This window comes from Gadus chalcogrammus, chromosome 4 (assembly GCF_026213295.1).
Source record: "Gadus chalcogrammus isolate NIFS_2021 chromosome 4, NIFS_Gcha_1.0, whole genome shotgun sequence".
NCBI lineage: Eukaryota > Metazoa > Chordata > Actinopteri > Gadiformes > Gadidae > Gadus > Gadus chalcogrammus.
Window position 1 is genome coordinate 27,477,313 of NC_079415.1, and position 11,527 is coordinate 27,488,839.

The following is an 11,527-nucleotide window of genomic DNA, read 5'->3' on the forward strand; positions in this document are numbered from 1 at the left end:
TTAACACACGCAAACTAAACACGTAACCAGGGGTTGACACTAAGGTTTCAAAAGCACTTGCCCATCGGGCAAGTACAGGTCAGGTTCAACTTACCCGAATGTAATGTTCACTTGCCCAAATTATAATCAGAATCGTGAACGGGCCTCTTTTTGCCAGGCACCCGGCCTGGTTAGGGGGCGTTCAGAAAAATCATCTGATGCTGAATGTTAGCTTCCACACATGTTGTGTTTAAAAAATAACAAACTTCTCTTTGTTTACTTATTTACTTATTATCGAGCGGTCACATCGTGCCATGAAGTGATTTCAGTCCACCGTTCCAACCTATTAAAGCTATCACCAAGTTATATGTAGACCTGCATGATTTTATGCAAATGTACATAACTAAATGTCAGAGGTAGTAGCAAAGATATGTCTTTTTAACTTTCAAGATTCTTGTAGCTCTAACTGAATAATCACATTTCTAGTAGGGTTGTCAGTCACGATACTTTATTTTCTAACTTCAACACTATTCCTGGAAAAAGATAGATATTCTATACCATTTTTTATATCAGGGAAAAGTTTTTTTCAGGAAAGAACATACCCAAAGTAAATAGATTATATCTCCACAACTGCAAGGGCGGTAATGTCATCTTTGGGCCAAAAGAAAGATTGTTGTGCAAGTGAAATATTCAATGGGGATAATACTTGGTTAAAGTGAATAAAGCCATGGAACACAGCATAAGTGGAAGATAACATTTCCACCTGAAATAATTATCAGTATCAGTTGGTCGTTATCAGTTGGGAGCACTGTCTTACTATGAGACACAAATAAAGGTAGATATCTTACAATTTTGACACTTGACACCTCTATTTAAAGTTCAGGGCAATCGAATGCACCAAGCCAAACACTCGCAAATAAATATATGGCCACTAGATTGCGCTAAAGAATATGTTTTCTGTTTGAAGGCAATTTACCTATTTCCTAAGAAACCTTCTCTTATTCATGATTGAAAACACCATGTTATGTTGCAAAATTTGGCCCAGATACTGGATAATCTGTTTATGGTGGTTTTATTCGATCAGAATCAACTTTGTAGACAAAAATCACAAAGGTAATACTTCATTTTTGGTAATACTTCATTTTTGGAAAAGGGGACGTTTCTTCTTAAGTTGTTATTTGCGAGTTTTAGTCACAGAATGATATGGTTTGGACTGTTGGAATAAGTGGAGGCTCAGCTTTCATGTAGGCCTAATATATAGCCTACAGTAGTTTGTGAGGGTCCAATTTCGTGAAAAAGATCGCTATTGCTGTGTGCATGTGCACAGTTATGGAACCCAAAGCCGTGTTCTTGACTTTCCTTGATAATTTGCCTGAATCCAAAGTACTTCCAAACTGCACTCCTCCATCACTACTACATTTAACTTCTACCTAAACCGTTCGCGGAGGTGCTGCACTTGAGATGCTAGCTGTGTTGGCTAACCTTTAGCGAATCACTGCCAGAGACCGCACTGCGAGTGACAGAAGGCGGGGCTATATTCGCACTGAAGCGATGCGTGTCTGTTAACTCGCTTTCCGAGAGAAGAGAAGACAGCGCGCTGATCAATTGCAAATACTTCTATTTTGTGTGGTTTTGAGGAACAAAAGGTTGTTCTGCAGTTTCTAAAAACAATTTGAATAAATAGCTTTTATATTAACATCCACCCAAAATCCACTTGCCCGTTCGGGCAACCAGAAAAAATCTCAACTTGCCCAAACATTTTTTTTACTTGCCCCGGGCAAGCGGGCAACCGTTAGGTTGAATCCCATTACTTGGCTCGCTTCAAAATCTCAGCCCTAACCCTCGCTGTTGCGCGTTCACGTGCCGTGGAGCCATGTCCCAATACCATTTTAAAGGTAGCTTAAGGGGTAGGGGGAGGGCTAACATCCCCTCAAAATTGAGATTTTCCATGGGCACCCTCAAAGCGCTTCAGTTCTGACTTGCTCCCACAATACCTTGCGAGAAAACGGAAAATCAAGAAATATCCTAGACAAGATGGAGGGCGAAAAGAAGCGACAGGATTGGAAAAACCCAAATGTAAGTGTTTTCTCTGTAATTAACTAGTAATTATTTTATTAAATTATACTCTGCAGCCCGGCCGCGGGCTTCAAAGCCCGGCCGTGGACTCTCGGAAGATCGCGAAAGTCCGCGGCCGACTTTTGCGGTAGATCGCGAGGCCGACTTTCGCGGGCCGCCCGACCCCGGTTCTCGGCCGGCAGCCCGGCCGTCGACCGGGCTCTGCAGCCCGGCCATCGACCGGGCTGCAGACCGGGCTGCATATCATGTCGTATGATATCCAGATCTTCCATGTTCTAGTGACTCCAGGTTAAAAATAAGCTTTATACTAATATATTATATATTTAGCAATATTCTATAAGTAATATATATACACATATTATATTAATAATAATAATAATAATACATTTTATTTATAATGCACTTTATATTCAAGAATCTAAAAGTGCTTCAGAAAAAAAAAAAAAAAAACTATTAAAAAGGGGGAACCTCAAAGAAAGTTTAGCTAAATGCTCTTTTAAAGAGATGGGTTTTGAGGTTCCGTTTAAAAAGAGCTGTAGTCTGTGGAGCCCTCAGGTGGTCAGGGAGGGCGTTCCATAGTCTAGGGGCAGCAGCAGAAAAGGCCCGATCACCCATGGTGCACAGCTTCGTATGTCGGGTTTGGAGGGTGTGAGTGGATCCTGAACGGAGTGTACGTGAGTTTGTCGGGGGGTGAGGAGTTCCTGAAGGTAGAGGGGGGCAAGTCCGTGAAGGCACTGGTGGGTGAGGAGGGAGACCTTGTACTCAATTCTGAGTGAGACAGGGAGCCAGTGCAGTGATTTCAGGATGGGGGTGATGTGGTCATGCTTGCGCACCCTCATCAGGACCCTGGCAGCACTGTTTTGAATGTATTGGAGCCTCTGGATGCTCTTGCCAGGGATCCCAATGAGGAGTGCATTGCAGTAGTCCAACCTGGAGGAGACAAAGGCATGGACGAGCTTCTCTGCATCAGCCAGGGTGAGTGATTGGCGGAGTTTGGCGATGTTCCTGAGGTGGTATAAAGCTGTCTTACAGAGGTGTTTGATGTGGGTGTCAAAATTAAGTTGTGGGTCCATTTTAACACCGAGGTTGGTGACGGATGTGGAAAGGGGGATGTTTTTGCCAGAGAAGGTGATATTGGTGATGGTGGGGGAGCGGAGCTGATGTGGCGTGCCAATAAGGATGGCTTCCGTTTTATGGCTGTTAAGTTGTAGGAAGTTGAGCTTCATCCACGCCTCTATCTCCTCCAGGCAGGTGGTCAGTGTGGATGTTGGCAGAGGGGCAGAAGAAGTGGGGGTTGTCCTGATGTAGAGCTGTGTATCATCAGCATAACAGTGGTAAGACAAGCCATGCCTGCTAATGACACTACCCAGGGGGAGCATGTACAGTGAGAACAGTGTGGGGCCCAACACCGAGCCCTGGGGGACACCGCAGGTGACGTTGTTGGTGTGTGATTTTGCTTTGCCCAGGGCAACGTGCTCAGTTCTGTCAGTGAGGTACGAGGTGAACCAGTTCTTTACATTTCCTGATAGTCCAATGGTGTATTGCAGGCGGTGAAGGAGAATATTGTGGTCAACCGTATCAAAAGCAGCTGTTAAATCCAGGAGGATGAGGAGAGATGGGGAGCCGGTGTCTGCTGCCATCAGGAGGTCATTTGTGACCCTGACCAAGGCTGTTTCTGTACTGTGGCCATAGCGGAAACCAGACTGGAATTTTTCAAACAAGTGATGTTGTATGAGGTGATCCTGGAGTTGTGCTGCAACTGTTTTTTCCAGAACTTTTGACAGAAATGGGAGATTTGAGATGGGCCTGTAGTTGGAGAGGACTTCTGGATCAAGGGTAGGTTTTTTTAATGTTGGTCTGATGACAGCCGTTTTTAATGCAGATGGGATATGGCCGGCCAGGAGGGAGTGGTTAATGATATTGGTGATGAGTGGAGAGACAGCAGAGATGTTGGCCTTCAGCAGAGCTGTAGGGAAGGGGTCTAGTGCACAGGTGGATGGCTTCATTTTCCTGATGACGTCCTCCACCTCTTCCTTTGTGATGCTGGAGAAGGAGCAGAGGGTCTGGACAGAGTCAATCGGTGGGTCAGCAGTTTGAAGGGGCAGGGCAGTAGTGATGGAGAGGTGTGAGCGGATGTTATTCACTTTTTGTTTAAAAAAGTTGATGTGCATGTTGCACCTCTCCGTGGTGACATCAGATTGGGATGGTAAAGGGGGTTTGAGAAGGTGATGAACAGTTGAAAAGAGCTGTTTGGAGTTACCAGGGCTATGTTGATTATTGCGGAATAGAACCTGGACCGTGCATTATTATATATTATTATTATTATATTATATTAGTAATATTCTATAAGTATTATTATACTAATATATTATATTATTAGTAATATTACATGGTTAATCAATGTATTTTTTGGCAGTACTATATTGTGTACATAGCTATTAAATATTGTACATAACATATGGCCATATCTACCAGTTCTGGCATATAATTCCTAATTCCTTCTTATTCGTTTTCTTTCAGGACTTTGTTGAGTCCACTGCCACCAGCCCCCCCCCACCTCTCCCTCATGCTCCTCCACCCCAGGCACCTCTTCCACCACCCCAGACACCCCTTCCAAGAGGAGAGTGCCAGGGAGCAGGCGAGGCATGAGGAGAGCGAGGCAAAGTTGGCGGAATGGTTGAGAAGTTGTGATTCTCCACCATTCTCTCAAAAGCTGAGGAGAGTGTGTGTGTGTGTGTGTGTGTGTGTGTGTGTGTGTGTGTGTGTGTGTGTGTGTGTGTGTGTGTTTTTAGGTGTGCGTGTGTGTGTATTTTTAGATGCGTGTGTGTGTATTTTTAGATGTGTGGTTCAGTGTTTCTTATTTAAATAAAGTGTTTCTTCTAAAGTGTTCTTGTTCACCGATTATTATCTAAGGGTGCACTCACACTAGGCCATCTGGCCGTGGCCTAACCCTGCTCAAATCTGCCAGTGTGAGTGTGGCCAGTCTGGCCAGGCCGGGCCAATTTGGCCACTTGGGAGAGGTGTGCTGCTACGGCACGGGCCGCTACCTGAGCTGGATGACGTATAGTCAATGCGACGACCACGGACATAATAAAGGCGACGAGCCTTCTTTCACATTAAACGGTAAACATCGCGTCAAGCAGTTCAACTGTTGGTGTGTTCTCTGTGTTGTTGTCCATTGTTGTTAAAACTCTGACTGGCGGCAGACTTTATATGGTCCATGCAGCGGACGCTTGGTGATGACGTGTTACGACGTGATGACGTATGTACAAGAGCCTTCCGTGGCCAGGCCACAGCTGCGACGGCCAACGGCCACGGCCAGATGGCCTAGTGTGAGTGCAGGCCAGAGAACAATGGGGCCATTTGAGCACGGTTAGGTGTGAAAACGGCCAACGGCCACGGCCAGATGGCCTAGTGTGAGTGCACCCTAATACCACCTTTAACATGTAGCTAAGTGACATTCAAAATAAAGGTATATTACGAGGGACAAATAGTATAATTATTATTATTATTTTTTAATACTTTATTTAAACATGCCAATTACAAAATATAAATACCATTTCAGGTTAAACATCTTTACAATGGGTCTTGCTCGTTGCCCGAGACAATGGCAGCCAGTCTGTCTCTTGTAACATTACCAGGGGTCTGGTTATCTGCTAGGGGGCACGGGGAGGCCATGATGACGTCACAGGGTAGGGTTGTCCCATTTGGTAGGGGATCGGTTAGGGGTAGCAATGAGGGGTAGCAATGAGGGTTAGGGTTGAGACAGTGAGCAAAGAAACGGTATTGGGCCTTAGTGTCAACCCCTGCGTAACGCATAATACAGTCCATGGCAAGGCATATTAACGGGGGATATTCCATATTAGGAACACAAGTCAATAACGATAATGCATACAATACTGGTAAGAAACGATGCTTGTAAATGTATTGCGCATATCCTTCAATAGAACCACAGTTACCGCATATGTGTGTTAAGTTTTCTTTGCCGGAATTTATTTGAGGACACAGTATTTCTGAAGTTGTGGAAAAAAACGCTATTCCATGTGTGAATTAGGCCATATTATTTGGCCATAAACTGAGCCATTTGAAGTTTGAAATTCATGTGGACAGCATCTGTCTCTCATCTGAGACTGCAAACGCACTGTCAAAATATGAAGTAGTCAGATTCGAATGCGCTCATGGCTCTTAAAGGGGATGGGAGATGGCACTCTCATTGGTTTATTGCACGTTAAGCCCAAACCACCCCTATGGGTAATTAGGCTACTTCAGACCAACCCTTTTTAGATTTGAGCCGAGCGCAAGAGCCATTTATCCGCCTGTAAAATAGCAACATCGCCAAAGAACCGCCCAAAAAGCTACTTGCATTTGGTGCTTCTCACTTGCGTTTCAGACCGTTAAAATAGGGCCCTTTATGTTGAAAGTAGGCCTATAGACCGTCGAGATTCCCTTTTTAATTCCGTTGGTATAGATTGATGCTTGTAGAAAGAATTATAATAATCCTGCCAGTTTTTAAAACAGCCGAAATTGTATGTACTCGCCTAATGCTTGTTTTTCCAGCCCAACGTTATGAGTAGCGGGGAAAATCGCCTATTCTGGCAACGCTGCCTGAACGTCGTAAAAAGTAGTCCAATTGAGCGACAGAAAGTGCCCAATCTGGCAACACTGCCTGAACGTCCCCACGCTCTAACCTCAGCGTAAATCAATAGACAGAATAGGTCCCGCCTCTGACGCTCCCGGTTCCCTCGGTCAAATGTCTATGGGAAATAACATGGGTTTTTTGAATGATCGTACATAATAAACTGGTGGCGAAAAAGTAAAAGCTGCGTCTCGTTTGAACTACCCGAGGGAACCGGAGCCTCGGAGGCGGGACTGATTCTTCAGAGGTTTATAGAATCAACTGAAAACAAGCACACATGGAACTTAAACTGTGATTTTGAGAAAGGTAATCAAAATTCTGTTTTCTGATTTGTTAAACCTTTCAACGAAGGTTAACGATAAAATATTCACCAAGTTACAAAGTCTGAAGTATTAATTGTCAGAGAATGGGCGGACAGCTCCGCCGTCCTCCAATTGACTTCCATTGTAAAAAATAGTATCTTTAAAGTAGAATAAGAAAATCAGAAAAGAAGCGCGCGATTCTAAGCTAATCTGAACATTTGGAATTGTAATGGAGTCTCTAGGTGAAAGATTTAGGAAGGAGATAGGTCCCAAAGTTTACAGAGAATAATAAAGAAGAAAGAATAAAACTTAAGAAGAACAATAGTTGAGTGCTGCATGCAGCACTCACCTAACTAATACAAATGTTTACATACGACTTACCCATTTCACTAGCGCTTCTCGGATGGTTGTTGCTTTTGCCTGCAAAATATGTTAAGTACAATGAGGGTGAAGTACACTGAAGTACACTGAGGGTGCGGTACACAGAGGGTGAAGTACACTGAGGGTGAAGTACATAGATTGTGAAGTACACAGAGGGTGAAGTACACTGAGGGTGAGAGGATGAAGTACACTGAGGGTGAAGTACACTGAAGAACACTGAGGGTGAAGTACACAGAGGGTGAAGTACACAGAGGGTGATGTACACAGAAGGTGAAGTACACTGAGGATGAAGTACACTGAATACAATGAGGAAGAAGAGGGTGAAGTACTCTGAAGTACACTGAGGGTGAAGTACATAGATGGTCAAGTACACAGAGGATGAAAGGGTGAAGTACACAGAGGGTGAAGCACACTGGGGATGAAGTACACTGAAGTACAATGAGGAAGAAGAGGTGAAATACTCTGAAATACACTGATAGTGAGTACTATTATGTGTTGACCACTAACAGGATGCACTTCTCTACACAGAATGTTGGACCCTCGTGACTATACAGCTTTCCATGTTGATTGTCTTTAGCAAACAACATAAAAAACACGACAGTGATGACGTGCGTTAACATCATGATAACTTAACTTAACATGAAGACTCTCAGCCAGGGCTAACTGCACGAAGAGTGTTGCCAGATTGGTGGCCAGGAATACTGGACTGTGCACAGAATCACCACGATTCTTATTGACGTTCGATCGACTAAGATATCTGACAGTAATAACACGTTTACACAGATATATTAAAATAAATCATTCGAATTATTGTTGAACTCTAGCGAAAATGATGTGAAAGAGTGTCTAGAAACACGGGGAGCAATCACTCACCATGTTGACGGCTGCTGTTGCTATGACGACACCGCTACGTCACTGAGCTGCGCATGCCCACTAGGTCCGCAGGTCCGCATATCATATGCTCTGAGTCTAGCCCTAAAAAATGTAGGGATTTATAGGGGAGCAGCTATGATTTTAAAATCATCTGTCATACAGGAGCCAATGTAAACGATTTAAGAATCGTTACATTGGCATGGTGATGATTGACAGCTAATGGCTCTATCTCTTCTCTTTGAAAGCATGGTAATGATTGACAGTTTTATGGCTCTATCCCTTATCTTTCTCCCCCACTTTCGATTGCAAACACCAATGTAAAACATGCAAACATTTCTTACAAAATGACTTTCTAAAATGTCTAAGTTGCAAATTGATCCAGGCGACATGTTAATGCATGTTTCCTACACTAAGCATATCATATTTTAATCTTGGGTTATGGGTTTACACGTCATGTTACCAATAAGCTAGTCCTTGGTTTGGTTGCTATAGTTTCTACGTTTTTACTTCTACCATTCTACTTGCTGTAGTTTGGTCTGGCTTTGCGAGACTAACTTGTACCTGACCTGGAGCCTATATTATTTTATCTATCATTCATACAATCCTGAACAAGGATTGGTTGCCTCAGCATACTGAGTGTATGCTGAGGCAACCAATCATTGTTCAGCATTCAGAAAGTTATTTTATAAATACTTAGGATATGTTAATACTATATATAAAATATAAATACTGGTACTATATAAATAACACACAGTGCGTGCTGAATGTGTGTTGTATTTTGCATAGAAGTAGGCTATATTACATTTTTGCTCGTGCTCAACTGGGTCACCACAAGAGAATATAGAGAATACAACTATGCCACTGAGTATTTAATAGAGCAGTAGCACACATTTGGAAGTTACATTAAAAAATGTATCGCCTACCTTAAATGACTAGAATGAACTAAGTTTGCAATAGCAAACACTGTCCAAACTTCTCTTTTCAATTAAGAAACAGGAGTGGAAATAGGAGAGGCGATAAAGCCCTCAGTGTTTGTCTCTCTTCCTTTATTATATCAACTATCCATTGCAAATATATCTGTTCCTTTGAAAATTAAATTATCCTACGATCCAACTCCCCCCAACATATAAGTGTTGATGTATCTGTGTGTGAAACGGATAAGAGGTCTGCCTTCGTGTCATTGTTAGCCCCGGCAGGGTCATGAATCACACTGAAGGATTTGCTGTTGTAGCACCAATAAGGAGGTTGATTATTTATATTAACATATAATAACAACGCAGTTGCATACAACTCGTGTTTTGGATTTACCAGCTACTGAAAGAGGGCCCATACACCAAATGTCAGAATTTAGTACCATCAACCATGAAACTCTAATTAAAACCGTTCAAAATCTCAGCTCTGCTACCTCCCAGCTGAATACGTTACCCAGTAGTCTTTTTAAATCTGTCCTTCATCTCATAACAACAGATGTGCTTCAGATTATAAATACATCACTACAAACTGGTACTTTTCCCAGGTCCCCAAAAACAGCAGTCGTAAAGCCACTGCTCAAAAAACGTAACTTGGATCGTTCAGTACTAAGCACCAACAGACCAATATCAAATCGACCTTTTATCTGAAAAATTATTGAAAAAAATGTTTTTAACCTATTAACTGCTTTTCTATCGTCAGATGTTTTGATGACTATCAATCTGGCTTCCGTACTAACCATAGCACAGAGACAGCCCTTGTAAAGGTGATAAACGATATTCGTCTGAACACTGATGCAGGCAAAACAACTGTCCTGATACTACTGGACCTCAGTGCAACATTTGATACTGTTGACCACCATATATAGTACATCGACTGAATCACTTGGTCGGTATTTCAGGTGCTTTCATAAAATGGCTAGAATCTTACTTACAGGGCAGGAGCTAGTTTGTTGCCATATAAAACTACACCTCAAATCAGCAACCTTGACTTGTGATGTTCCTCAGGGATCGATCCTAAGCCCCTTATTGTTTAATCTCTACATGCTCCCACTCGGCCAGAACTTTGGGAAAAACTCAATGTGTTATCATAACTATGCAAATGACACTCAAATTTACCTCGCTCTGTCTCCCAATGATGTTGCATCCCTTGATTCTCTCCATCAGTCTCTCGACCATGTTAACACTTGGATGTCACAACATTTTCTTCAGTTGAACAGACAAAACTGAGGTCATTATATTTGGGAACAAAGAGCAAAGATCCAGGGTTGCTACTCTACTTGGCACAAATGGACTTAAGAATGCTGTAAGAAATCTTGGCATCATCATTGACAGTGATTTGAGCTTCAACAATCATGTGAAATCAGTCACTAAATCAGCCTTTTTTAACCTGAAGAACATTGCAAAATTGAGTGACCTTATGTCAGAGAGTGACCTAGAAAAACGTATTCACGCTTTAATTTCAAGCAGGATAGACTACGGTAATGCCCTTTTAACTGGGATGCCCGGTTGCTGACTAGGACTAAAAGGAGTGAGCACATCACCCCATCCTATGGTCCTTACACTGGCTTCCTGTTATTTATAGAATTGATTAGAATTGATAGAGCTCTACATCTTGTTTTTAAAGCACTAAATGGCATTGGACCAAACTATATACGTGACATGTTCATACATACACTGAGGTCTCAAAACAAAAATATTTTTTAGTTTTTATGCAGCTAAACTTTGGAACAAACTGCCAGAAGAAATTAAAAACGCTGCCACAACTTCTATTTTTAAACTAAATACTAAGCTCTTCAGTGATGCATACTATTTTACATTTCTAATGTTTCCCTTCTCTTTTTTTATTTTTACTCTAATCGATTTATAGTTAAATGTCGGATTCATATCTCACCTTACTGAAGGTCTTTTAAACTTTTTTATTCCTTTTTATCTTTTCTCCCTTTATTTTTTACAGTAGGCCTACATGTGTAATTTCATCGAAGGATGCACTTCTTTGCATGTACTTCTTCACTATAAATGATACTGTTGTCTTTTTCTCTGTAAAGCACATTAAAAATAAAATTGCCTTGCCTTGCCTATATTTGTATTAACCTTTTATTTTCTTATTTGCGATACACTGGGGAACATGCAAAAACAAGTCATCAGGAGAGAGAACACATTACCAAATCATGCTTTGTTAATATGTCTGGAGCACCCAGGTATACTGTACTACACTGTTCTGCAACAAAGGCTGTCCACCCTTGGGATCAATTATGTCACGATGGGCCTCAAACATGCATCCGGCTGAAGCTTCTGCAATAGACGATGTG